The sequence below is a fragment of the Molossus molossus genome, unplaced genomic scaffold (assembly GCF_014108415.1).
Source record: "Molossus molossus isolate mMolMol1 unplaced genomic scaffold, mMolMol1.p scaffold_m16_p_10, whole genome shotgun sequence".
Classification (NCBI taxonomy): domain Eukaryota; kingdom Metazoa; phylum Chordata; class Mammalia; order Chiroptera; family Molossidae; genus Molossus; species Molossus molossus.
In genome coordinates, this window is record NW_023425345.1 from 22,334,995 (window position 1) to 22,350,559 (window position 15,565).

The window sequence follows — 15,565 nt, forward strand, 5'->3', positions numbered from 1 at the left end:
AAACTTGGGTGGCATATCCGATACCTAATTCCATAATTTCTAAATACCTAGGGTGGGTGCCCATCCTGGCACCACCGAGGCTGAGGAACAGGAGCCGGGGTCGCCCCAAATGAGTGTTCAGGCCGCTGCAGCCCAGATGGGCTCAGAACAGGGGTGAGTCTCCTCACCAGGCGGTGCACGGCGGGGGGTGCACCGGACCTGTCCGGCCAAAAGCAAAGCACGCACCTGTCTTGAGTTCCGCTTTCCTGCTGCCTGCTGCCTCTAGGTAGAAGGGCTCACATCTTTACTTGGTTTCAGAATACCATCAAGGATACCACCGTACAGCTATTCACGGAGTCTCCTAAGGATCCTCTTAGCTGTGAAATTTGTCTATTTATTTTAATGGCTCCCATTTCACCCATGTCCTCATCTGCTCTATCTAGCCTTGACTCCCATGTCCCCATGCTTTCCTTTTCCTCTTCTTGTGTGATTGCCTATTTCCTGAACACATGATTTGTTTCATACTTACTGTTTTTATTTAAAAATATATTGTTATTAATTTTTTTAGAGAGAGAGGAAGGGAGAGAGAGAGAAAAACATTGATGTGAGAGAGCAACATTGAGCTGCCTGGCCCCACACTGGGGATCAAGCCTGCAACCCGGGCATGTGCCCTCGGCGGGAACGGAACCAGGGCATCTCAGTCCATGGGATGACACTCAATCCACTGAACCACACCAGCCGGGCTATATTCACTGTTTTTAAAGGCATTATTATCTTCCCTTAAGATTTTTTTTAATCCTGACCCAAGGACATTTTTGCATTTATCTTCAGATAGAGCGGGAGGGAGAGAGGAAGGAAGAGGAAAGAGAAACATCAATGTGAGAGACGCATGGAGTGGTTGCCACCCACACGACCCCAACAGGGGGCTGGGGAAGCACTGCAACTGAAGTACATGCCCTTCACGGAACCGAACCCAGGACTCTCTGGTCTGGGGGGCAGTGCTCTAACCATTGAGCAACCGGCCAGGGCTCCTTAAGATTTTTATCCTTATTTGAATGGTGACCGATCTCCAAAATGTCATAGGTTTTACCTAAAAAAGATACTATGGTCACAGTAGCTGTCTAGAATTTTCAGGATTCTGTTTTCCTCTTGCAACATTTCTTCAGATTAGTCCCATTCTTTCACCCTCATTCCTACAAATGTTGGTAGTATGATATGGTTTTTGGTAACCTGGAGAGAGATGTTAGCTTTGAGGTTAGGCAGACCTGGGTTTGAATTTGAGATCTACCATTATTTCCGCTCTTTGGATCTTGAGCAAGTTAATTTAACCCTCCGTTCTGTCTATAAACAGTAGTCTTTTCTATTATGGTTTTTATTATTATTTTTATTTTTTATTTTTTTTGTTCAGCTAGAGTGGGAGGGAGAGAGAGGAAGAGAGAGAGAGAGAAAAAAACATCGACGTGAAAGGGACACACCAAGTGGCTGCCTCCCACATAGCCCAACCGAGGCCCGGGACAAACTGCAACCAAGTTACATGCCCTTAGCAGGAACCGTACCCAGGTCTCTCTGGACCGCAGGCCAATGCTCTAACCTCTGAGCCACACCGGCTAGGGCTCTATTATGGTTTTTAATTTCTTGCTTTTCTTTATAACTTTACCACTGAATTAAGCATGCCTATAGTTCAATTTTGCTTTTAAAAAAATATACAAATGTATCACACGATATGCATTTTGATACATTTGACTTCTCTTTTCAACATTTGCCTCGAGATCACCACGAGGCCCCCCTCCCTTTGGGGTAGAACTCCTTGGACTAAGCAAAGGGAGCCCCCAAATCAGGTAACATTCATGGTAATAGAATATGCTCCCATTAACTTATTGATATAGTTACCAAATTCCAGCCAAAGACCAGGGCAAGTATCCAGTCATGGTTAGTGTGGTTACAGGGTATGGGGGAAGGGAAGGCAATGGCATTTCTCTGACTAGGCAGGAGGCAGAGAAAATGAGCAACATTACTACACAGACTGCCCTCTGGCAGTACCTGCAGGAGGCTCAGGAGTTCAAGGTACTTACTTCCTTATAGATTGGATTATTCTAGCCTACAGGGAGGCTTGGCCCAGCGAGGGTGTTCCCCTTGGGCATGTAGAATGCTGGAAATCTATAAAAGACAAATTCTTAGGAAGTTTGAAATGAAAAAGGCCATCTACACCCTGTCTTTGAAGGCCTTATTGAGTCAGCTTCACTGCAGGAATAAAAGTTGAGGTACGGAAAGTCTGTCCCCAGCACCCATGGGATACTGATATCTATGCTGAGGCTAGTTGTGAGATAAGACATTTATGAGTCCAGCTGGGGTGGCTCCGTGGTTGAGCATTGACCCATGTACCAAGAGGTCACCGGTTTGATGCCCAGTAAGGACACATGCCCAGGTTGTGGGTCAAATCTCCAGTGGGGGGCATTTAGGAGGTGGCCAATAGATGTTCTCTCTCATCAATGTTTCTCTCTCTCTTTCTCCTTCTCCCTTCCTCTTTCCCTAAAATCAATAAAGGGAAAATAAATAAATAAGACATTTATGAGGTTAGGCAATCCATTGTTGATCTGGGGAAACTGACAGATTCTGAGAATGGGTACAGACTGTGGGAAAGACAGGAGACAGAGGGAGTGCAAAAAGCCAAAAGGCTATCCCAGTTGGCTATAAAGCGTCTGGTAAAAGTAACCGAGAAGCAAATGTGGTTTGATCTCATTGCTGCAGAATCCCCACCTGAAAAGACAGACCAACAACTCAACATTGTGTTTGGCATGTGGAAAGCCTTGAAACCTTTCAGCCTTCAGATCTGCTCCACCTGTCCTACCATCCCTGATGCCCTGCCGGCTCCAGCAGAGGCCTCAGGGATACAATCCTACTTGGGTTGGGTGGCTCCCACACCCCTGGTGTAAGACACAGGGACTGCCTCCAGGTGAGGGCCCCTGGATGTGATCAGAGGTCTCACGTTGAGCTCACTCCTCATTGGTCCCCTAGAAATAAAAGGTGATGGCTCTAGTGAATATTGGAGCCAAATGTACTCTAATACACGATTACCCTGAGAAATATTCTGGCCCCCTCAGTGACATCGTTGGTTATAGAGGGCAGATAGTTACAATCAGGAAGGTCTATTCAACACTGAGTATTCTACTCCCCCTCCCCAAGAATATTAAGTTTGTTGTTGTTTTTTAATCCTCACCCGAAGATATTTTTACATTTATCTTTAGACAGAGTAGGAGGGAGGGAGAGAGAGAGAGAGAGAAATATTAATGTGAGAGAGACACATCGGTTGGTTACCACCCGCACAACCCCAACCGGGGCTGGGGACGAAGCACAACCAAAGTACGTGCCCTTGGCCAGAATTGAAATTGAAACTCTTTGCTGCACAGACCAATACTCTAACCGCTGAGCCAAACCGGCCAGGGCGAGAATATGAAGTTTTAATTTCTTCAATACCAGAGAACATATTGGACATTAATACCCTATAAAGTCCCTTGGCTGGTGTGACTCAGTGGTTAGAGCATCAGCCTGTGAACCAAAGGGTCGCAAGTTCCATTCTGGTCAAGAACATGTACCTGGGTTGCAGGTTCAATCCCTATCCCTGGTTGGTACTCGTGCAGGAGGCAACCAAACTATGTGTCTCTCACATTGCTGTTTCTCTCCCTTTCCCTCCCTCGTTCTCTTTCTCCCCTCACTCCAATTCTCTCGAAAAATCATTGGAAAAAAATATCCTTGGGTGAGGATTAAAAAAAATACCTCTAGCCCTGGCCGGTTTGGCTCAGCGGTTAGAGCATCTGCCTGCGGTCCGGAGAGACCCGGGTTTGGTTCCTGCTAAGGGCACGTACCTCGGTTGCAATTTGTCCCCGGCCCTGGTTGGTCGTGCGGGTGGCAGCCACTCGATGTGTCCCTTTCACGTTGATGTTTCTCTCTCTCTCTCTCTCTCTCTCTCTCTCTCTCTCTCTCTCTCCCCCTTTCACTCTATCTGAACAAAAAAATGGAAAAATGTCCTCGGGTGAGAATAAAAAAAAAAAAATACCTCTACAAAGTCAAACTCTGCAAACCTCTATCAGTGAATTGAGTTAGAAGAATCAAACCAGTGCTGAGGAGAAATACCAACTGGGAATCAGTAAGTCTACTGTCCAAGAATAGTGGTAATTATCTAATTATATAAACTGCCTGGGGGAAAACAAATTTTAGAAAAAGAATAAAATGAAACAAAATGAAACAAAAATGAATAAATAGGAAATAAATTTCCCGGGGGCATAAGGAAATGAGGGAAACTATCCAAGAGTGGGTATTGTACTCCTTGCCCACAGTGCTTTTGACAACCCGACATGGTTAGTAAAAGAGCCAGATGGCTCATGGTGGACGATCATGGGCTACCGAGAAGTGAACAAGGCAGCAGCTCCATCCCTGTGGCTGTGTCCAATATTACCTCCATTTTAGATACCTTGCCCATGGTCTTGGGAGTGTAGTACACTGTATTGGACTTAGCAAATGCTTTTTTCAGTTTACTTCTGGCTACCGAGTCACAAGATCAATTTGCCTTCACACGAGAGGGGCACAAGGCACTGATGAACTTTTCAAGTGCTTCCCCAGGGCTACCTGCACAGCCCCAGTGTGTCCTGGGATGGCAGCCTGAGACCTGTCCCTGCTCTCCTTCCCAACATCAGTAAAATGAGCCCGTTGCACTGATGACATAATGTTAACGTGCGAAGACTTGCCTCTGCTGCAGGACACTCTGCAGACTCTGCTGAACATCTGCGAGGGAGGAAATGGGAGAGGAACCCACAGAAAATTCAAGGCCGAGGCCCTGCTGTAAAGTTTTGGGGAGTCGATTGGTTGGTTAAGATGTGAGTTGTCCCAGAAGCTGTGATCAATAAAGTGCAAGCCTATCCAACTCCTAAGAATATGAAAGAGATGCAAGCCATCATAGGAATTTGAGAATTTTGGAAGTTTTATTTCCCACCTAGCATAGTGCCTCATTTTCTTTTCTTTTATTATTATTTTCTTTTTTCTTTTTTTTTATCCTCACCCGAGGATATTTTTCCATTTTTTGTACAGGGAGAGAGAGAGGAAGGGAGAGAGAGAGAGAAACATCGACGTGAAGGAACACATCGAGTGGCTGCCACCCGCACGACCAACCAGGGCCGGGGACAAAGTGCAACCGAAGTACGTGCCCTTAGCGGGAACCGAACCCGGGTCTCTCCGGACCGCAGGCCGACGCTCCAACAGCTGAGCCAAACCGGCCAGGGCTCTTTTTTACTTCAGAAAGAGAGAAAGGGAGAGGGAGACAGAGACATTGATGAGAGAGAACAACGATTGGCCGCCTCCCAGATACCCCACACTGGGGACCATGCCCAGACTGGGAACAGAACCGGTGACCTCTTGGTGCATGAGTCGATGCTCAGCCAGTGAGCCACACTGGCCAGGCATGCCTCCATTGTCTCTACTGCCTGATAAAGAAAGGGCACGTGTGGGACTGGGGAGCTGAGCAGCAAGCTGCCTTTGAGAAGACAAAAATACTAGTGAAGCAGATTAAAGCTCTGGGCATCTCCCAAGCAGGGCTACCATTTGAGTTAGCTGTGTCTGTGACTCAGGACGGTGTGGGTTGGGCACTGTGGCAGAAGCAACAGAAGGAAAGAGTGCCCTTAGGACTTTGTCCCAGCTCTGGAAGGGGACAGAAACTCTATAAAGCAACAGCTCCTAGCAATGTACACAGAACTCGTCCAGGTAGAGCCTCTCATGAGGAATAGTGTACCATGGTAAGAACTTCCCTTCCTATCAAGTGGTAGTTTGGAATATGCTTTTATTGGACTCATCTCTGCTTGAACCCCCACTTTGACTAAGTGGCATGTCTATTTGCAGTGGAGGAGCACCCTGTCTGCCAGCTCACTATCTCTAAAAATGTGAGTACTCTGAGGCCCTGTAGAGTATGTAGACCCTCCAAATGCCCCCACCCTTATTCTACAGCCTCCTCTCTCTACAGGCTGCAGCCTCTGCAGCCTATAGAGAGAGGAGAAAAATCCCCACTGATGCCTGATACCTAGATGGGTGGAGTTGGGGCAATCCATCCACAAGGACCATAGTCACTATTCAGCCCAACACTGACACCATCTGGATGGTAACAGTAATGAACCATAGCAGCCAGTGTGTTGAATTCAGTGCTTGGGACCTGTCCATTAAACTTTGCACTCACAGTTTGGCCTTTCTATTTTATTTTTTATTTTTTTTATCCTCACCCGAGGACATTTTTTCATTTTTTGTTCAGGTAGAGTGAGAGGGAGAGAGAGGAACAAAGAGAGAGAGAGAGAGAGATAGAGAGAGAAACATCGATGTGAAAGGAACACATCAAGTGGTTGCCACCCGCATAACCCAACTAGGGCCGAGGACAAACTGCAACCGAGGTACGCGCCCTTAGCGGGAACCGAACCCAGGTCTCTCAGGACCGAAGGCCGACGCTCTAACCGCTGAGCCAAACTGGCCAGGGCAGTTTGGCCTTTCTAAATGGATTAACTCCATTGCTTAGGCCGTGGGAAGCCTAGGTGTGAATGATCATGAGTAAGCCCTTGGGTGGTCAGGATGTGTGGAGGGACATTTGGGTTCGCTTGCAAGAGCCTGAGGTATTCCTCATGCTTTCCACATCCTGGCTCATAAGGCACTGACACCTTCTGGCAATCAGGAAGCTGATGCTCCAGTTCAGGTATGAGTGCTAACAATGAACCCTTCAGTAGACACAGTAGATTGGGTGCATAAGAAGAGTCTGTTGTGGTGCCTGGGTAGGAGGGCATATTGCCAAGGATGCCAGATTGCTCTTGAAATACAGTGACTTGGTTAATGCAGTAACAGCATGTCCTGTGTTTTCTTTTTTTTTAATCCTCACCCGAGAATATTTTTTCATTTATTTTCAGACAGAGTGGGAGGGAGAGAGAAAGAAATTGATGTGAAAGAGACACCTTGCTTGGTTGCATCCTTCGCAATCCCCACCAGGGCTGGGAACCAAACTGCAACCGAGGTACATGCCCTTGACCAGAACCGAACCCGAGACTCTTTGGTCCGCAGGCTGACACTCTAACTGCTGAGCCAAACCTGCCAGGGATCATGTCCTGTGTTTTCTAAACAATGCCCAAGGCAACTGCCATAGGAGTCTGGGGTCATCCACTGGAGTTCTGAACTGGTGAGGAATTGAAAAATTGATTTTGTTGCCCTCACTCTCCACATGAGGGTTCTAAATATGCCCTGGTTTGTGTTGACACTTTATCTGGCCTAACCAAAGCTTTCCCCTGTCACCATGCAAACCTGGCTGCCACCATTAGGGGATTAGAGAAACTGAGTACCATGTATAGATATCCTTGTTGAATAGACAGTGATCAGTACTCACATTTCAAAAGTCATGATATGTAAAACTGAGCAAAAGGACATGACATTGAATGGAGGTTCTATCTCTTATAACTCACAAGCAGCAGGGATGGTAGAAAGAATAAAAGTGATTAAGGCAGCAGAACAAATTACTAACAGGTAACACCATCTTGACCAGGAGAACTAAAGTGCTGACCTAGGCTTCGAGTGATCAACAAGTATGGTTTACTGCCCATGTGCCAGACTGGGGACCCCTGCCGAGGCATCTCTCATAAAGGCATGGAAGTTGAGGGAAGGAGCCATTGCCCCAAATCTCATGGATCAACATGTTGTGCTGTGGAGAACACTGAGCCCTATCAGCCCTGGAATTAGCCATGGGACATCTTACCAAAATGGATGGGTTACTTTGTACCTTTGGGTGAGAGGCAACTACTCAATCTCTACTGGGATCAGATTGTCCATCTGTCCTGCTGCAAGCTGGACCTGTTGTAATGCCCTATCCCTGGGATGGAACATATACCATTGAAAGAGGGGAGGAAGAGGGGTTCTTCTCATTAAGTCAGGCACAGACAAAAATACCCCTTCAGGAGCACAGTCTGGTTTTTAGACAAAAGGCAGAAGGGGCCAGTTAGAGAAACACTGGCAGATGGCATGATGCACTTAACCCATTAGATTCTATAGTGGGTTTCCCTTTCACTCTCTGAACATTTCCACAGAAGGGAGTCATTTCTTCACTGATTAAAAAAAATTAAAATAGAGGAACTTATAAAACTGCAAATTCACAGTGGTGTAAAAATAGAATGTTTAGAAACTCCTCTGCACTCTGTTTAGTTTTCCTCAGAATTAACAATTTTTTTTTTTATCCTCACTCGAGGACATATTTCCGTTTTTTGTTCAGATAGAGTGGGAGGGAGAGAGAGAGAGAGGAACATCGACGTGAAAGGGACACATTGAGTGACTGCCACCCGCATGACCCAACCAGGGCCAGGGGCAAACTGCAACCGAGGTACGTGCCCTTAGCAGGAACCGAACCCGGGTCTCTGGACTGCAAATCGACACTCTAACCTCTGAGTCAAACCGGATGGGGCGAATTAACAATTATTAATACATTTTTGTTTATTTCCCCAGAACTCCATTTATACATGAGATTGGTGTTATACAAAAAGGTCCATAGAATAGTTCACATACTTAACGTATATCAAAATGTTAAATTTGGGAAACCATTCCCACTGAAGAATAAGGGGATATTTCTAAAACACATTTAAAAAATTCAAAGCCCTGGCCGGTTTGGCTCAGCGGTTAGAGTGTCGGCCTGCGGTCCGGAGAGACCCGGGTTCAGTTCCCGCTAAGGACATGTATCTCGGTTGCAGTTTGTCCCCAGCCCTAGTTGGGTTGTGTGGGTGGCAGCCACTCGATGTGTACCTTTCACGTCGATGTTTCTCTCTCTCTCTCTCTCTTCCTCTCTCTCCCTCCCACTCTATGTGAACAAAAAATGAAACAATGTCCTCGGGTGAGGATAAAAAAAAAATAATAATAAAATAAAATAAAAAATGCAAAGAGGTGGGAGAGCATAATTGCCAATGATATATCAGATAAGGGGTTAATTCCAATATATATAGAGTACTCATATAACTCAACAAAAGGAAGACAAAGAACCTCTCAAAAAATGGGCAGAGGAACTAAATAGACACCTCTCCAACCAGGACATACAAATGGCTAAGAGACATATGAAGAAATGTTCAACATCACTAATCATCAGAGAGACACAAATTAAAACAACAATGAGGTATCACCTCACACCTGTCAGAATGGCCGCCATCAACAAATCATCAAACAACAAGTGTTGGCGAGGGTGTGGAGAAAAGGGGACTCTAGTACACTGCTGGTGGGAATGCAGACTGGTGCAGCCACTATGGAAAACAATATGGTGTTACCTCAAAAAATTAAAAATTGAACTTCCATTTGACCCAGTGATTTCACTTCTAGGAATATACCCTAAGAAGCCTGAAATACCAATCAGAAAGAATATAAGTACCCCCATGTTTATAGCAGCACTATTTACAATAGCTAAGATCTGGAAACAACCCAAGTGTCCATCAGTAGACGAATGGATAAAAAAGCAGTGATACATATACACAATGAAGTACTATGCAGCTGTAAGAAAGAAAGATCTCTTATCCTGTGGACAGCAGGCTGACGCTCTAACCGCTGAGCCAAACCGGCCAGGGCAGATCTCTTATCCTTTGAGACGACATGGAGGGACCTGGAAAGTATTATCCTAAGCAAAACAAGCCAAACAGAGAAAGACAAGTATCATATGATCTCACTTTTTTGTGGAATATAATGAACATAACAGTCTGAGGAATGGTGTAGTCCCAGAGACGTGACTACAATCCCCAGAAGGGAGAGTGGTGGGGGAGAGATAAACCACAGAACTTATATGCATGTATGGATGTACAATGGGCAGGACAACAAAGCTGGGGACAGAGCAGGGAGGGTGAGGGAGAGGGGTATCAGTGGGGGGAAAAGCAGAAACATCTGTAACAAAAATAAATTAATTAATTAAAAAATAAAAATAAAATTTAAAAAAACTTCAAAGAGTTAAAGAAGTTATAGAGGTGGAGAAGGTACAAGAAATTTGAGATATTTTCACATTAGAATTTTAATAGAGAAAATTAGGAGTATATAAACATTACATATGAAACAAGTTGCCATAGACTGGAATGAAAATGCCTGAGAGATAAAAATAGCTTAGACATTTAGAAACTGATACTTGCTCCTTTGTGGTTTAGAGTGATGATCAGTGAGGTAATAAATAAATATATGTATATAAACATACATAATAACATATAAAAATTTGTATTCTGTCTTGTGCTATTAAAAATACCGATGTTCTTTTCTTAATTTCTTTCAAACATGTGAAGTTCTGCCAATAGAAAAAAAAGACAAGCATCAAATACATTTAGTATCTAAGAAATAATAAAGATAAAATTATTAATTCTATACTGCAATCAATAAAAATGTAATGGCTGTAGCTGTATATTTGCCAGTATGTCTACAGAGTAAATAGTGGCCCGTCAATGTGTGCATAGGCATTTTTGTGTGTTGAGAAGAGTAAAAATAGGGCAGTCAATGTTATTTGCCACTGGCTAGAAACATGAAAATGTTTATGGGATATCCAATAACTATGTGAATACAATCTGTTCCCAAAAGTCAATATGCAGAGTGGGGCAAAAGTAGGTTTGCATTTGTGAGTAAGCAAAACACAGAATTTATTTTTGTATTATTATTTTCCGTAGGAACAACTATAAACCTACTTTGGCCACACACCATATTCTTTTTTACTCCCTTACAATTTAATATTCTATATATAAAACATTCTTACTTCTTGAACTTTCCCTTGCATTTTCGCTTATACATTTCTTTATTGAATTTCTTCCTCTTTTTTAAAAACCACTGATTTACCTGAAAAAACACACAAAAAAAACATGAGGTGGAGGAAGTGATTAATCCAAGAATAAGGTACTGGTTTACATGGGCAATAGTGCTACACAAGTAACTCTGTCAATAAAGAAATTTGTTGTCCTACCTGTTTTTCTGTCATGTTAAATTCAAATGCAAGAGACAGATTGTCTCCTTTTGTGGGGCATTTGTTTAACTTAAACTTTGCCCAGAGAGTGTCCATGAGGGGTTTACTGACTAATCTTTTCTCTGGATATTCTTCCTCATTTTTCATTTTTTCTTCTTTTTTCTCCTCTTGCTCTTCTTCCAGTTTCTCTTTCATATCCTTTTCCTTTTCTTCTCCTCCTCTCCATTTTTTATTTTTTCTCCTTCCATGTTTACTGTAATTCCTGATTGATTGCTCTGGATTTTGATCACAAAGCACAACTGATTCTTTCTGTACAGCAAGATCTGTGGAAAAAAGATCAAACTGCAGCTAAATTTGACTTTGAGATCATAGTCAACATTCTTCAGTGTGAGAATTTGTGGTTGTTGTTGCTAATCCTCACCTGAGGGTATTTTTTCCAGAGAGTTTTAAAGAGAGTAGAAGGGAAGGAGAGAGAGACAGAAAGAGAGAGAAACATTGATGTGAGAGAGACACATCGATTGGTTGCCTCCCACATGTGCCCAACAGGGATCGGAGATTGAACCTGCAAGTGAGGTATGTGCCCTTGCCTGGGAATCAAACCCAAGACCCTTTGGTGCACAGGCCTACACTCTAACCACTGAGCCACATAAAGTAGCAATGTTGTACATTGGTGGAAAGCAGAGAGGAAAGAAAAAGTACAGTTAATCAAAATCAATGAAGATTTTTATGAAAAGAACAATTTAAAAGTAATTTACTTTTGGATTTAAATGCATACTAAGAAAAAGGTTCTATATTAAAGAAATATATCTTATACTATTAATTAGTAAAAACTAAGTTACTTTAAAATGATTACGTTATGAGTGACTTTACTGCAAGGATTACCCGCAATATATCTTATACTATTAATTAGTAAAAAATAAGTTACTTTAAAATGATTACGTTATGAGTGACTTTACTGCAAGGATTACCCAGGCTTTCTATTTCTTCTTCTTCTTTATTTCTTTTAAAATTTTTATTTATTTATTTATTTATTTTTCATTGATCTGAATTTTCACTCTTTTCTTTTTAATTTTTATTAATTTATTTTTGTTACAGATGCTTCTCCTTTTCCCCCTCTAGACACCCTCCTCCCAATTTTATCCTCCCCCCCACCCCAGCATTGTTGTCTATGTCCATTGGTTGCTCTTACATGCATATAAGTTCTTTGGTTTATCTCATCCATCCCCCCCACCTTCCTACTATGAGGTTTGTCAGTCTGAACCATACTCCTTTCTATGTCTCTGGGTCTGTTTTGTTCATCAGCTTATTTTGTTCATTATATTCCACAAATAAGTGAGATCATGTGGTATTTGTCTTTCTCTGATTGGCTTATTTTGCTTAGCATAATACTCTCCAGGTTCCTCCATGTCATCTCAAAGGATAAGAGATCTTTCTTTCTTACAGTTGCATAGTATTCCATTGCGTATATGTACCACAGCTTTTTCATCCACTCATCTATTGATGGACACTTGGGCTGTTTCCAGATCTTAGCTATTGTAAATAGTGCTGCTATGAACATAGAGGTACATATATTCTTTCTGATTGCTGTTTCTGTTTCTTTTTGAGAGAGTTTTGGTAAGGCATATAGTTTTTGGAAACTTGTCCATATGTTTCAGTTTTCCCCACATCATCTGACATAATTATGACTCTTAATACCACTATCTTTAATCTAAAGCACTCTGATTCTCTCCCCCCCTTTTTTCCAAGTTTTAAGTACTTAAAACTGATGTTTTTTTCTTAAAACTTTTTTCTTTATTGATTTTCAGTGAGAGAGAGGAAGGAAGAAGGAGAGAAACATCTCTCTCTCTCCCTCTCCCTTTCTTTCTCTCTAAAAGTCAATAAAGAGAAAAATATTATTTACTTAAATTCAAGTTTACTAATTCTACTTTAAAATTTTCTTAAAATTTTTTTTTCTTTATTGATTTTAGAGAGAAAGGAAGGGAGAGGGAAAGTGAGATAGAAACATTGCTGAGAGAGAACATTGATTGGCCTCCTCCTGCATGCCCCCCCCCCATATGTTTGGCCCACAACCTGGGCATGTAACCTGACCGGGAATCAAACTGGTGACCTCTTGCTGCATGGGTCGATGTTCAACCACTGAGCCACACCGGCCAGGCTTTAAAACTCTCTTGAACCCTGGCCGGTTTGGCTCAGTGGATAGAGCGTCGGCCTGCAATCCGGAGAGACCCGGATTCGGTTCCCGCTAAGGGCACGTACCTCGGTTGCAGTTTGTCCCCGGTCCTGGTTGGGTCATGTGGGTGGCAACCACTTGAGGTGTCCCTTTCACGTCAATGTTTCTCTCTCTCTCTCTCCCTCCCGCTCTATCTGAACAAAATATCAAAAATGTCTTCGAGTGAGGATAAAAAAACAAAACAAAACAAAAAAACTCTCTTGAATTCCACATCCCTTTGTTACCATTCCATTTATTTGTTTTCTTTTACAGCAAAACTCTTTCAATTTATTTATTTTATTGATTTTAGAGAGAGCCTCCTGCATACCCCCTCCACCCACCGGGATCTGGCCCACAACTTGGGCATGTGCCCTGACTGGGAATTGAACCAGCAACCTCTTGGTGCATGGGTCAATGCTCAGCCACTGAGCCACACCAGCTGGGTGTACAGCAAACTCTTTTATTTATTTATTTATTTATTTATTTATTTTTTATCCTCACCCGAGGATATTTTTCCATTTTTTGTACAGATAGAGTGGGAGGGAGAGAGAGGAAGGGAGAGAGAGAGAGAGAAACATCGATGTGAAAGGGACACATCGAGTGGCTGCCACCCGCACGACCAACCAGGGCCGGGGACAAACTGCGACAGAGGTACGCGCCCTTAGCGGGAACCGAACCCGGGTCTCTCCGGACCGCAGGCCGACGCTCTCACCGCTGAGCCAAACTGGCCAGGGCTACAGCAAACTCTTTTAAAGAGTTTTCTATATTTGCTGTTTACATATTGGTGATTCTTTACCTCCTTATTCACTCTTGAATTTGCTCAAATCCAACTTTCACATCCAAACCCCGTGGTCACTCCTCTTGTCAAAGTCACAAATTAATTAGCTTAACATTGCAAAAATCTAATGATCAATTCCCAACTCCCATCTTACTTGACGTATGAGAAGCTTCTGAACTACGAAGGCATCTCTCCATCTTGAACGAGGCTTCTCAAGGCTTCCAGGACACCATCCTTTCCTGAGTCTTCATCTGTACGAACGGCTGCTCCTTCAGCGCTTTGTTCTTCTTTCTCCGTCCCCCTCTCCAATCTTGGTCCTACTGAGTCACTCAAGACTAAATCCCCATTTATTTATTTATCACCCTTTACCCCTCACCTCATGCCCCCCTTCCCTCCGAGAGAGGAGACTTGACTTGGGGTGGTCAACACACAATACAATATACAAATGATGTATTATAGAATTGTACACCTAAAACCTATATAATTTTATTAACCAATGTCGAGCAAATAAATTCAATAAAAAATAAAAAGACTACATCCCTAGGTTTTCTTTCTTCTATATATACAGTCCTAGCCTCGGTAATTTAATCTCAAGATTTTTAATACCACTCAAATGGTGATTAGTTACAGATTTTTATCTCCAGCCTTGGATACCAATTCCCAATTCAGAATCTCTGCTTGAATATCTAACAGGTAATTTAAGTCAAACTTAAAATTTACAAACTCAGTCATGATCCCCTTCACGGAACCCGGACCCAGTCTTCGTTCTCTCCTAAATGCCAACTCCGTTTGTCCAGTTGATTGAGTCAAAAACCTTAGCAGCATCTGGGCTCCTCTCCTGTCTCCTGGTCTGAACTCAGTTTGTCAGAAAAATCTTGCCTTTTTTTTTTTTCCTTCAAAATATGCCCAGAATACTACAACTTCTTACTGTAACAGGATAGTAAGAAGCAAGAAAAATTCCTGGGCAAGTGGAATAAAGAAACTGAGACAAGAAAAGTAAACAAGGCCAAACAAAATTTGGGCAGCTTGCAGCAGGAACTTATCTTGCCCAACCTTGCTTCTTTAATAAATCTGCTTACTTTGCTTCCTTATTAAATCTGTTTGCTTTATTACAACACTGCTGTCCAGTGTCAGTCGTTTGAAATCTTTTCTATGAGATTGACAAGAACTGAGGAAGGGACAGCCTTCTCCCTTCAACTCAGGGGGCTGTCCAGTAACATCTTTTCTGGTGTTTCTGGTGTACTACCCATTATCCCATCATCTCTAAAGTAGATAGATTTTATAACTCTGCTTTTGCCTTTGTTCTTCTACCCCATAGTCTATTTCCAGCATAGCAGACAGAGTAGTCCTTTTAAAATGTAAATAATATAATATCATCCTATGGCTTAAAATCTGACAGTGGCTTTCCATTTCTTTCAGAGTAAAAGTCTAAGACTTTACAATGGCTCATAAAATCCTATAGGATTGGGTCCCTTGGTACATTTCTAATTTCAACTAACTCTTTCATTCACTTTGTTCCATCCCTTGTGGTCACCTTGCATTTTAGCAAACAAGTCAAGCATGGTCCCAGTTGGGGTCTTCGCACTTGCTATTTGCTCTGCCTACAAAGTTAGCTCCAGATAAAAGTACAACT